A 13,957-nucleotide genomic window follows, 5' to 3' on the forward strand; every position below is an offset into this window, starting at 1 on the left:
TATGCCCGAGGTGGGACTCTCAGGCGTTGCCCTTTGGGAAAATGTGGCATTCCTGCCCAGGATCCTTCCACAAACGCACTTCAATCAGCCTGCCCAGCTGGCACGCTTTGACATTCAGGAGTACGGCATGTCGAAGTTGCTGTACCCTGGGGGTGCCCAAAGGGCGTATATCAAGGCTACTGCCTGTATACAGCAGTAGGAGCAACTCTTGATTTTGCCCTGGCGGCACTAAAGGAGGTTATGCCCTCTAACCAGTGGCTGCCCCACTGGGTTGTCGATACCATCTCACAGGCTTACGGGGCCAGTGGCCGCCCCCTGCCATTGGGCTGAGATGCCACTCTACAAGGAGCATCTCAACATCTTGGGCTGCCCTGAGGGTGGTGCCCCTGGAGACCATCTGCGCCGCGGCGTCGTGGGCGTCTTCTGGCACATTCTCTAGTTGTCATCAGGTCAATGTTGCCACTCCCCATTCTTTGGGCGTGGTCCTTTTGCCGAGCTCCGCTGCTTCCAGTGGTGAGCAAGGGCTTGGATTCTTCATGACATTGTTGGTATAAGTCATCCATTGCTTAAAGCACCGCCTCTGGCGGTCAGTAGGGTTGAAATAGAACGATAGTTATGGCTGTAGCTACGGTTCTATGAGTCCTGGATGACCGCCAGAGTTTCCTGTCACTCACAGCCGTAACTATCGTTTATAACATTGGACGGGTTGAGAGTGGTTTTTTTTAGGAGAGGGGTTACTCTTGCCTCCTTGAGACTGTTTGGAAAGTGACCAGAAGTTAGAGAAGTGTTGATGAAATGGGTGAGAAACGGTAGAATACCAGGAGCGATAGTCTGAAGGAGGTTTGAGGGGACAGGATCCAGAGGACAGGTGGTAGGGCGGGCAGATGTAATGAGGGTAAGAACCTCACTTGGAGAGGGAGGGGAAAAGGAGGTTAGTGTGTGGGTGAAAGGTGGGTCTGGTGACCCAGCGGTGAGTAAAGGTGAGTCCGAAAAAGAAGAACGAATATCATCAACCTTTTTTTCAAAGTAGTTAACAAAGTCGCTAGACAGAAGGGAGGAGGGGGAAGGGGCTTTGGGGGGTTCTAAGAGGGTGGAGAAGATGGAAAATGTTTTTTTGGGATTGGAATAGGAAGAATGGATCTTATCTTGAAAGAAAGTGCTTTTTGCCTGAGAGATCGAAGCAGAGAAAGAGGAGAGCCTGATAGGTTAGGAGGTCGTCACGGTGTTTGGATTTCTACCGTTTCCGCTCTGCTGCCCGAAGGATGGTTCTATTAGCACGCAGTGCATCATTTAGCCAGGGAGCAGGAGGGGACTGACGAGCCTGCCGAGATGTGAGAGGACAGAGAGAGTCCAGAGAGGATGAGAGAGTAGAGAGGAGAGTTTCTGCAGCAGAGTTTGGAGGCAGTAGTTGGAACGAGTCAGAGGAAGGGAGGACTGAGAGCACCGATGAGGTGAGAGTAGAGGGGGAGAGGGAACGAAGGTTACGGTGGACAGGTGCAGCATTAGAAGAGATTAATTTTTTATGTTTGGAAAGGGTAGAGAGAATTATATGAAAAAGTGATCGGATGTGTGGAGCGGGTTTACAGAGAGGTTAGAAGTAGAGCAGTTCCTTGAGAATATGAGATCAAGGACATTGCCAGCTTTATGATTTGGTGGGGATGGAGACAGTGAGAAAGCAAAGGTGGTTAAAAGAGATGTTAGTTCAGATATCTTCTCTGTCTGGAGGTTGAAGTATCCGAGAAGTACAGCGGGAGGGCCAGTTTCAGGGATGTGTGAGAGGAGATTATCTAATTCCTCCAAGAAGTCTCCCAAGGCGCCTGGTGGACGGTAGAGAACAACAATGGTTAACTGTATAGGATGGGTTACAGCAGGGGCGCCGTAAGGGGGTGAAAAGTTAGGACGATTCTAAGGGCCCGTGACTGACAGGGGCCCCAAAATGTTTAGAACATTAAGAAAAAAATGTAAGTAACCTTTCATCAATCCTCAATAATTAACATTAATAGAACGTTATATTGATAAATTACTCACTAAACTTACGATTAATTTAACTTATTTTCTTCCAAAAGTTATTAACCCAAAGCCTCTGTACACCCCCTTCTATTTACATGTAATGGTTTGGTCCTGCCTCCAAACGCGGTGCAGCACCGGCACTTGCAGAGAGTGAAAGCATGTGAGGAGGGATGCTAGTACTTAGCCTACATACGTGTGTTGTACCATGTTTCAACGACCAACAAAGTCAGGCTCTAAGAGAAGAGAAAGGAGAGAAAGACAAGAGAGAGGGACTAAAGGGCGACAGTATGTCACCCAGTTTTTCACAAGAAAAGGTGGGTGTGGTCCATGAGTGGTGGAAATTAGTCTGTTAGCTAATGTTTTTTTGTTTACTAAGCTGACATTAAGTACTGTTAATATCTTTACAGAAAATTCAGAGATCTTTCATTTCACTGCTCTTTTGGCTGACATTTAAAGGTATGGTAGGTAATTCACTTCAGAAACACTTTTTGTTATATTCCATGGAAGGCTCAGTCTTAACATCCCAATAGCATTGAATATCTTAAGTGCTTTGACAACAAATACGTACAAAAATGTCATCTGTGGAAGCTGTGGCGCTGTAAAAAGCACGACCAATCATCTGAGCCGGCCCAGCTAAAATAACTGGATGGCCTACCTGCCTGTCAGCCTTCCATCTGTGCACAAACTTATCTCGTGCCCTCATTGGTCATGTGCGCGTTTGTGTGTGTTGGAGGAGGGCTCTGTAAGGAACTCTGAAGGAAGGGGCAGATTTTTTTCGGTTGTGTACTTTCAAATTCTAGCGCACTCGAGATGGTTTCTCCATTCTTACCTACCTACCTAAATGCAGGCACATTTTTAGCGCCTATTCATACTAAATTAGTTGTCCCTCCCCCTGGTGCCAGGACCAACAGATCCATCTTTAGGCTCAGCAACCCTGTCCCTCCATAAGGCTGAACCTAAACCAGCTTTTCTCCCAACTGAAGGAGGTGAGCAGCATTGTGTTGAATGACATGCCACTTAACATATCTGCAGGGAGACTGGAATACAAAATATATATATAACAAAAAGCTAACATCTGATTTAAATTATACATTTCAAACAGTATTTTCCCACATAGCCAATGATCTATATAAAACAAAAAACTGCTTTTAGTCTATTTAGGATGATGGCCAGTTTGAAGCATTGAGTGATCAGTCTGTATTAGGTAAACAACATGTTAATCACCAACATTTTGGTTATGATATTAATACTAATGTTATTATTTTAAAGCAGGGGTGGGGAACCTCCGGCCCCCGGGCCATATATGGACCGCTAGACCATTTGGTATGGCCCTCGAGGTAATTTATAAACAAAGTGGCCTGTGCCTGGTGGTGGGGCCCAATGTGATATATTTTCATGGGGCCCAAAATCCCTGGTGGCGCCCCTGGGTTACAGTAACGGCATGGAATTCAAAGCCGGAAGGAGTGAAGTTAGGTAGCTTGAAGAGGGAAAAGCTCCATTTGGGAGAGAGCAGGAGACCAGTGCCACCTCCTCTGCCAGTGGGTCTGGGTGTGTGAGTGAAGGAATATGCTGTGGAGAGAGCTGCTGGGGTGGATGTGTTGGATGGAGTAATCCAGGTCTCAGTGAGAGCAAGGAAATCCAGAGACTGCAGGAAAGCGTAGCCAGAGATGAAGTCAGCCTTAGGAACAGCTGACTGGCAGTTCCACAGGTAACTACATGTTGGATCTCAGTGGAGCATGTGGGATAGACGAGAGCAGAACGGTTATAACGATTAGGAGATACCAGTAATAATTCCGAGAAGACACATGAACAGGAATGGAGAAAATACACATGTTTTTAGCAAGAGTGGATCAAAACACCAGCGATACTTAGCTCATTTAAAGTAGGATTTACCTCCCCTTTGCCTCCCTCGTGACTCCAACTGGACTCCTTTCTCTTTGTCTGTCTGACGCTCCAGGAAAGAGCTGCCTAAAATGGACACTAGTCCTGATTGCTGAGTTGTCACAGCTGTGGGCCTACGCCCCTTTAATTAATTAACTCTCTACAGCTGATGGGCGACAGTTGTGCCTTCAAGTATATTGTAATGCACTATTTGAGACTAAGATCTAGTTACAGAGGTTTTAAGATTACTCTACTTCAGTATCCCTTAGTAAAGCACTCAGTATTTGTACAATTGTTTAGTTAAAGAAAACCCTTAGAAGCAGATGTTTCAGTTTTTAAGATTTTTGAAAAAAGAAGTTACCCAGATTTCTGCCTGAAAAACAGGTTTTTTTAGCTGTTCTGAGATTTCAAAACACAATTTTTGCTAGAATAACTACAGAACAATTATACAGAGTAGAATAAATGGAACAGAAAGGTCTATGAAGTATATAACTTACAGAGATTACTGAGTCAGCAGGAGAGTCCTTTCTGGTCTTGATAGCACACTGATAGACCCCAGTAGTTAATTGACAAGGGTCGGACTCAGAGGGTCTGAGTCCGACCCTTGTCAATTAACTACGGGGGTCCCTCAGGGCTCTGTTCTTGGTCCCCTCCTCTTCTCCCTGTACACAAACTCGCTCGGATCAGTCATTAGCCCGCATGGTTTTTCTTACCACTGCTACGCTGATGACACCCAATTAATTCTGTCCTTTCCCCGCTCAGAGACCCAGGTCGTTGCACGCATATCTGCTTGTCTAGCTGACATCTCTCAGTGGATGTCTGCTCACCACCTCAAGCTCAACCTTGACAAGACTGAGCTGCTCTTCCTCCCGGGAAAAGATTGTCCCACTCTTGACCTAACAATCAACATCGGCACCTCAGTTGTTTCCCCGACTCAGACTGCAAGGAATCTGGGTGTGACCCTAGATAACAACCTGTCCTTCACTGCAAACATCGCTGCTACAACCCGTTGCTGCAGATACACGCTTTACAACATCAGGAAGATACGTCCCCAGCTGACTCAGAAAGCGACTCAGGTTCTGGTCCAGGCTCTCGTCATCTCACGCCTAGACTACTGCAACTCCCTCCTGGCTGGTCTACCTGCATGTGCCATCCGACCTCTGCAGCTCATCCAGAATGCAGCGGCTCGTCTGGTCTTCAACCTTCCTAAATTCTCCCACACCACTCCGCTCCTCCGCTCCCTTCACTGGCTTCCGGTAACTGCTAGAATCCACTTCAAGACACTGGTACTTGCTTACCATGCTGCGAATGGATCTGGCCCTTCCTACATCCAGGACATGGTTAAACCGTACACCCCAGCGCGTGCACTACGCTCTGTATCAGCCAAACAACTCGTTGCGCCCTCGCTGCGAGGGGGACCCAAGTTCCCATCGGCGAAAACACGTGGGTTTGCTGTCCTGGCTCCAAGATGGTGGAATGAGCTCCCCATTGACATCAGGACGGCAGATAGCTTGCACATCTTCCGGCGCAAACTGAAAACTCATCTCTTTCGACTCCACTTCGAGCGTTAGAACTATTAACGAAGCAATTTTATACTAATAAAGGACTGGCTTACCTAAAGCCAGTTGAGTAGCACTTGAAATGTTTGGCTCTATGAAACCTGATGTACTTATATGATTCTGTTTTCTTCAAGGTTGTGTCTTCCTGGTCGAATGTACTTATTGTAAGTCGCTTTGGATAAAAGCGTCAGCTAAATGCAATGTAATGTAATGCAATGTAATGATAGCAGACACCTCTCAGTGGATGTCTGCTCACCACCTTAAGCTCAACTTTGACAAGACTGAACTGCTTTTCCTTCCGGGAAAAGATTGTCCCACTCTTGACCTAACAATCAACATCGGCCCCTCTGTTGTTTCCCCAACTCAGACTGCAAGGAATCTGGGTGTGACCCTAGATAACAACCTGTCCTTCCCTGCAAACATCGCTGCTACAACCCGCTGCTGCAGATACATGCTTTACAACATCAGGAGGATACGTCCCCAGCTGACCCAGAAAGCAACACAACTTCTGTTCATACAATATGAAGTCAAATGGAGCTGTTAATGGGACAGATGATTGGAAGACAGCAACAGCTTGCTTGCTTTTAATTTGCACAGCACATGAACAGACCTGTTTGCTCTGGAGAAAATCGCTCCCTTCACTAATTTGCTGAATCTGCCATTTTAATGAAATGAAGGTATAAGTCATGCGATGCCCAAAAATACCTAGGACAAATTCAGAGTCTAAATGCAACCCCTTTGCCCATTGGGCTGTGTTAAGTGGTGTACGACACCCCCTTAATTCACTAGTGCTATTCACTTTACACATAAGACTTAGACCGTTTAAACAGGGTCATCATTACCCCAGTATATTCCCGAACGTCACAAAACTCTCATCAGTCAAATCACCATCCAGTGTGTTATTACCGTCCAAGTATACTCGCCAGTTGTCTTGTGTTGGGGATATGCTTTGCCAATGAGGTTTTGCTTTAAACACATGGAGGAGGAAACACAGAAATCATGCAACCCAAGGAGAAACCTCAGTAGCAATCTGTTTTCCTCTCTCGCAGCACATATACATCCACTTGATCATTTACTTGCCTTTCTCTGTCTTTATTGTTTTCTCTCGTCTCTTGGTACACAGGGAAGCAGGCGTGTTAATATCAGCAGCTAGCCAAGAGGAATTCATTTATCTAGCTTCCCTCTGCTCTGCATCTGAGTAGACACACATCCACTGGTGCAGCCAATAAAGCAATTGGTTCTGCTGCAGCCTGAGGAAAAGAGACAGAGGTATATCTTCTTCTAACAGACTACTCAGAAGAGACTGCTGGCCGTTAGCATACTGACACACCACACCACATTCTATTATGTAGTCAATCCTCATTCGTTCAAACCTCAAAGACTCCTGTAGACCATGTTAACTCAGAGTAGGTCAGGATGATGTTTTTTCCAAACCCCAAACAATGAACATGTTTCACAAATTATAAGTACTGTAGGCTTAATTGCGTTCCATGAATACTATCCATATACATCCAAACGACATAGCCTTCTTGACAACCAAACATGCTCATGTGTAGAACCAGCTTTTAAAATATCACCACTACTTTGGTCCCTTACACACTCCGATTCCAAATTATGTAAAACGTCATGCCATCAAACAAACAAAGTCTTGTATAGGACATATATTTAAACCTTCACGGTAACCTCGGCAGTGAATCTGTTGTTGTCTGTTAGTCAAACCATGTTAGCTAGATTAGCCCCTCGATTCTAGCCCACTTGCTAAACACCTATTTTTGTAGGCCAACCCGAAAGTTAGCAACACAAGGCCCACCTTGACAAAAAACAATGGGATTTTTGCAGCGGATTATTGGGAATAAGGTCAGAAGTAAACAGCTAACGTAATGCTATAAACAAATTAAATCACTATCGCATGACTTCACGTCACCACCGTTAAGCTAAAAGCAAACTCTTGTATGGCGTGATGCCGTTTAGTAGTCTTAGTTAATCACTTGTTAGCAACCGATTTTTTTTAAAGACACGTAAAATATTCAGACATTTACAAATGGGGTATTTACTGAGGTAATTTATATAGTTCAACAAAAAGTGAACATTTTGTATGCTTATGTTAACCACAGACCTTGTTTCAGGCATCTTACCAAAAACCAATTCTAAAAAACATTATCTTCAAGGCAATGGAACCTTGAAATGCTAAGTCATTTCCCAGGAGTAGGACTCATTTCGCATCACTAGTCAAGTTATTTGGAAGTCAAGGGAGTTAGCCAGCATAAATGAAAGAGTATTGGATTGGAAAAACGCTGACCGTTAGTTGATCGTGCTAACCTGCTAAGCTAATTACAAGAACATCTTTGGAACACATTTTGCGCTGCTCTTACTACAGGTGGATTAATCTCTAGGGAAAAAAGTATGCTTGAGTTAGAAGGTCGATACAATTGTAAAAGGCTTAAAATATATTGCTTGTTGTAATGGTTGATTTGTAGTCACTGTTATTATACATTTAAAATCTTTAATGACATTTGTTTAAGTAAGTTGGTTCTATATTTAAGAACATGCAGGTTAGAGTCTTTTAAAGTATACTCTAAATTAGGGTAGTACTATTACTTACTATTAATACCATTTCCAATCAATATTTTGGCCAATGAGACATACCAAACCATGACCTGTTGTATCCTTACATTGATAATACTAATAGAGGGTCCCGTTTTGCAGTGTGGATTTACTTACTCACTGGTGTGTGCACACACACATGCGCAAATGCTAAGTACAGTATTTGCTCTGCGTGCCTCTCAGACAGAAGTACCTCTCATAAAGTACTCCTGAGCTTCTTGCAGTTAAACGGTTGCTGGCTCTGTTTTCTCATCAGCAGAGTGGTAGTTAAATGAGAGGGCATACCTCCAGGTGAAGGAATTTTGATTACTTATTTTATGTGATATTCTCAAGACATTTGGGGCTCATTGTTAAAAATGAAGAGATGTTCTCTCACAGTTTCATTCAAAGTTCTTAAAGGGGCCCTCTTCGGCTAATGTTCAGGTTCATTTTGTATTTTCTGCCTCTTCTGTGACATGTTCCATGCTTTAATGTTCAAAAAGCTCTTTATTTTTCTCATACTCCCTGTGCTGCAGCATCTCTTTTCACCCTCTGTCTGAAACCAGAGCCCAGTCTACTCTGACTGGTTAGCTACCGGCTCTGTGTTGATTGGTCAAACGCTTAGAGATGTCCCCCCATGCATTGGGTTGAAACGCTAGCCAATAAATGCACGAGTGTTACATACTGATGTCATTATGTTATGGAAGTAAACAAAGGAGTACAATGAAGGTGTTTCAGGCAGGGGGGGAGGAGTGTGTGGGAGAGAAACTCCATCTGGAGGGAACACAGGGATTTAGGCTTTGCAGACCATTTACATGCACACAACGCTATATAACACACTGCAGGAAACCCTGTGTAACAGTATAATTGGGTCGCTTTAAGTAAAGGATCTGATAACTTCTTTCCCCTCTGCACCTTAGCTAAAATGTTAATGCTTACAGCAGTTGTTTGCTACAAGCTTTCTTTACAAATATTTTAGCTGCATCTACGTGCTGATAATTTGCCAAGAATAATATATATTTCATATAATTTCATATAAAGGTGTTCTGGAAAATCAGAACAAAGCCAATTTGTTTTTAAGACCTTCTTAAAGTTCAAACAGTGGTCAACAGCGATTTTTGATTAACCTGTTAAGCCCGATTGCCCCCGCCGGCAGAACAGCGACATGTTTTTAGCGTTCAAGAAATAACAGATGGGCTTATTAAGGGGTTAATTAGTCCGTCACCTCCCTCTGCTGTGTTTCCCATTTGTACAAACTTACCTTGTGGGGAAAAAACAAATCACCAGTTTCACACAATATCATTTTATATTGCTGCTCAGTTGGTTCAGTGTTGGACAAATGTAGTGGTATTTACACTGTCGAAACGTTAGTGGCCGACTCCGCCTACTAAGGGCTTTTCGGCAACTCTGCAGAATCCTATGGGTGACGTCACGGACACTACGTCCATTTATACACTCTATGATAAAGGCTAGCTGAGCTTTAAAGCCTAGCTGCTGGGGCTACCTGGCAAAAGTGATGTTTAGGAAAACAGGGACATATATCGACCCACAATTAACTCATGAACCTTTAAAACATCACACATGAAAATGTCGGAGTGGCAGTGTTCTATTGGCCTGAAATCCCCAAATGTGCATGTTTTAATTATTTATTCAAGTTTGGTTTTTAATGGAGTGATTATTGCATGATTATTTCTTTGGATTGACATTTATTGGCATTATTGAAACCGGCTGCGTCTGACTGGACAAACCCCCCATGGCGCATCATTGGCCGATAGTGAACGGTATTTTGCTTTTTAAGCAATCAGACACAGCCTGAGCAGGAGGGAAAACGACAGGAAGAGGTGCAAGGAGGCCTTCCAGCCTGTATGCTGAACTACAGACCTTACTGCAGAACATGCTGGACAGCGCTGTAGTGAAAGAGAGTGCGAGCCCCTGGGCAGCCCCTATTGTACTGGTCAAAAAGAAGGATGGAAGCTGGCGTTTCTGTGTGGACTACAGGAAACTGAACGCACTCACCCACAAGGACGCCTACCCCCTACCCCGCATTGAGGAGTCACTGACCGGGCTGAAAGCTGCCAAATGGTATTCCACGCTGGACCTGGCAAGTGGCTATTGGCAGGTGGAAATGGAACCCTCTGACAGGGAGAAGACTGCCTTTACGACCCCATTTGGTCTGTATGAATTCGAACGGATGCCCTTTGGCTTGTGTAATGCCCCAGCCACATTTCAAAGACTGATGCAACGCTGCTTGGGAAATCTAGTAAATGACTCCTTGTTGGTTTATCTGGATGACATTGTTGTGTTTTCTCTTGATTTTAACAGTCATGTGCAACACACTAAAATTGCAGCCGAAAAAGTGCCACCTGTTCCAGCGAGAGGTGATGTATCTGGGACATGTAATTAGTGAGGAAGGGGTGGCTACAGACCCAGCTAAGACTGCAGCAGTCAGAGACTGGCCAGTACCCCCCACAGTGAAGCAGGTAACATCTTTCCTTGGCTTTGCTGGTTACTACCGCCGTTTCATACCTGCTTTTTCTAAGATTGCAACACCTCTGAATACCCTGACGCATGGTAGCAACACACATGCAAAGAAGAATGTCCCAGTCAGCTGGTCCCCCGAGTGCCAGCAAGCTTTTGACCAGCTAAAACAAGCTTTGTTGAATGCCCCTATCCTGGCATATGCTGACTTCTCCCAACCTTTTAGGTTATACACTGATGCTAGCTTTGAAGGACTGGGAGCGGTGCTTGCACAGTTATAAGGAGGAAAAGAGAGGGTAATTGCCTATGATAGCCACAGCCTCCACCCAGCTGAGCGCAACGACCAGAACTACAGCTCCTTCAAGTCGGAACTGTTGGGCTTGAAATGTGCAGTCACAGAAAAGATTAAAGACTATCTCTATGGTGCTGAATTTGTTATCTTTACAGATAATAACCCATTGGTCCTCCTTGAGACGGCCCAGCTTGGAGCAGTGGAATAGAGATGGGCGGCCCAACTGGCGAACTTCAAGTATACCATCAAATACCGTCCAGGTAAACAAAATGGAAATGCTGATGCCTTGTCCAGATTGCCTGAGCAGGAAAAGGAAATGGTGGCATTGCATTCTGACCTGGTCACGGTTGAAAGAGATGGGACATGGAAGGAACGCCAAACCAGGGACAGAGAGCTCTCTCAAATGATACAATGGAAGGAACAGCAGTTGCCCAAGCCTGATGTTGTTGAGTCCTTTTCCCTTTACACAAAATGTCTACTGAGAGAATGGGACAAAATTGTAATTCGAAATGGTGTACTGGGGAGATTGTGGACCCAGACGGGTTCTGGACTTGAGGCTTTCCAAGTTATTGTTCTAAAGCAGGAAACGAAGGAGGTGTGGAGAACATATCATCAGGCGATGGGCCACCCTAGCAGCGAAAGGACTACGACAACTTTTCGGCAGCGCTGCTACTGGCCCAGAATGACTCAAGACGTAAAGGAGTGGATCGAGGCCTGCTTACAATGCGTGTGTGCTAAAGCGGGACCCGAAGTGAGGGCCCCCCTCTATTACCCATCACCACATCATATCCTTTTGAAGTTGTTGGAGTAGATTATTTCTCTTTGGGACGCCAAGATGACAGGTACCCCTATATTCTGGTGATAACCGACTTGTTCTCCAAGTATGCTTTTGCAGTCCCTACCAAAGACCAGTCTGCAAACACAACAGTACAAGCCCTGTACAGCGGGCTCATCCAGACGTTCGGCTGCCCAGAGCGTATTCTAACCGACCGGGGGGCTGCTTTTGAATCCGCTATAATAGGTGAGCTATGCAAACTTTATGGATGTCAAAAGAGCCGCACAACGGCATACCATCCTCAGGGGAACAGAGAATGTGAGAGATTCAACCAGACATTGTTAAAACTGTTAAGTTCCTTAGCAGAGATCGACCAGGCACAGTGGCCGCACCGGCTGCCACCCCTCATCCAGGCCTATAATAACATTACCCACAGCACCACGGGGATGACCCCACACTATGTTGTGTTTGGGAGACATGCCAGACTACCAGTAGACTGGGCAACCGGTCTTATGCCCATGGTAGAGTCTCACACTCTACCGGGCTGGATAGAGCAGCACCAAAAAGCACTAAGCCATGCATACCCGACGGTAAACCAGCAGTCCCAGCACCAACAAGAAAGAGACCAGACCCGTTATAACCGACGAGCTAAGATAGCACTCCTACTCCCTGGTGAACGGGTTCGAATTCGAAATTTCCGTATGAGGGCGAGAGGAAAGTTGACACCAAGGTGGACCCCAGAACCATTTGTCGTGGTGAGCCAGCTGCGGGAAGGCCACCCAGTGTATGTCCTTCGGCCAGAGGGTAAGGAATCACCTACACGCACAGTACATCGTAATAACCTCCGGCCATGCCCTCTGAACATGTTGCAGGAAATCAGGGAGCAAACAGAAGAACCAAGCCCCCTGGCAATGGACCAGCCAAATCACCCTCCCCCTCTTGGTGGCTTCTGGGGTTGATCATGAATCTTATCCAGCAAGCAGAACCTGAAAGGGACCCAGCTCAGGCTGATCCACCTGATCCTCCAGCAGCACCAGTAGCCCTCAATAATGAACCGGGACAGCCCAACCGAAGCCTCCGTCGCTCACAGCGAGCACATTTTGGGCTTCCTCCAGCCAGGTATTGCAGCTAATTGGTCGGGACGACCATTGTTAAAGAGGGGGGGAAATGTCGGAGTGGCAGTGTTCTATTGGCCTGGAATCCCAAAATGTGCATGTTTTTAATTATTTATTCAAGTTTGGTTTTTAATGGAGTGATTATTGCATAATTTTACCTGTGAATCTTGTTTGTTTATTTCTTCGGATTGACATGTATTGGCATTATTGAAACCGGCTGCGTCTGACTGGACAAACCCCCTGTGGCGCATCATTGGTCGATAGTGAACGGTATTTTGCTTTTAAGCAATCAGACACAGCTGAGCAGGAGGAAAAGACAGGAAGAGGTGCAAGAAGAAGGTCCAACGAGAAAACGGAGGAACGAAGGAAGAGAAAGGAAACCAGGAAACAGAGCAGAGGAAAGACGGCAGAGACGCTGGGAGCAATCGGACCGGGGGAGACCAAATACAACGCTTGAAAACAGCTAAGTAAAGGGAAGTCACCCGGCAAACCCAGCTGTTTGTCTGTGTGGTGTGATTGCTGTTGAGCGTCTGTTTCTGCACCACTGAGGGCTTTTTCTCTCTCTCACCCCCACCACATCAGTGTTGCAGAGTGGAGGAGTGACGAGAGGCGGAGCCTAGTAGAGACGCAGAGGAGGAAGAGGCAGCGAGTCCTGACGGATTGACTCGGCGACAAGCCCCTCCCCCCCGTGTGGAATATTACTGGACCCTGCCATTGACAGTATTCTTAAAGACAATAATTCTGCTTGGTCTCGGTTCCAACCAGTTTTACCTGGGATTGTTATTTTAGCTATTTTAAGTATTTTCTACCTTTGTATTATTACCTTATTGTTTTTAACCATTTTTATAGATAGATCTATTTTAGTAGGCCTATTTAAACTGTAATTTATTACAAAAACGTTACAGATACCTTTTCAGGCCCTCTGCAAAATCCATCAAAGTAGACTTTTCATAATGACTTTTATAAGCAAAACTACTCGCAATCTTTAAACTCGGACGTGAGAGGACGCTGGCGTTGCTTGTTCGCCGCTTCTCCGTCTGCGTTTTAACTTCTCTTGCCTTGAAAAAAAGTGTTCGATTTGACTGCTGAATCATATATAGCCTACTGTTCTGTCATAACTGTGTGATGATCGCGTTGTTCAGTTTTTCATCCGGCTACTCACCATTTCTGTGGATCAGCTGTCTGGGGCTAGCTACCTGTCAGCTGTTAGCATCGACAGCCGCCGAATCCCGTTTTCCCCTGGGTTTTTGGCTCGGACTTCCAC

The sequence above is a fragment of the Gymnodraco acuticeps genome, unplaced genomic scaffold (genome assembly GCF_902827175.1).
Source record: "Gymnodraco acuticeps unplaced genomic scaffold, fGymAcu1.1, whole genome shotgun sequence".
Taxonomy (NCBI): domain Eukaryota; kingdom Metazoa; phylum Chordata; class Actinopteri; order Perciformes; family Bathydraconidae; genus Gymnodraco; species Gymnodraco acuticeps.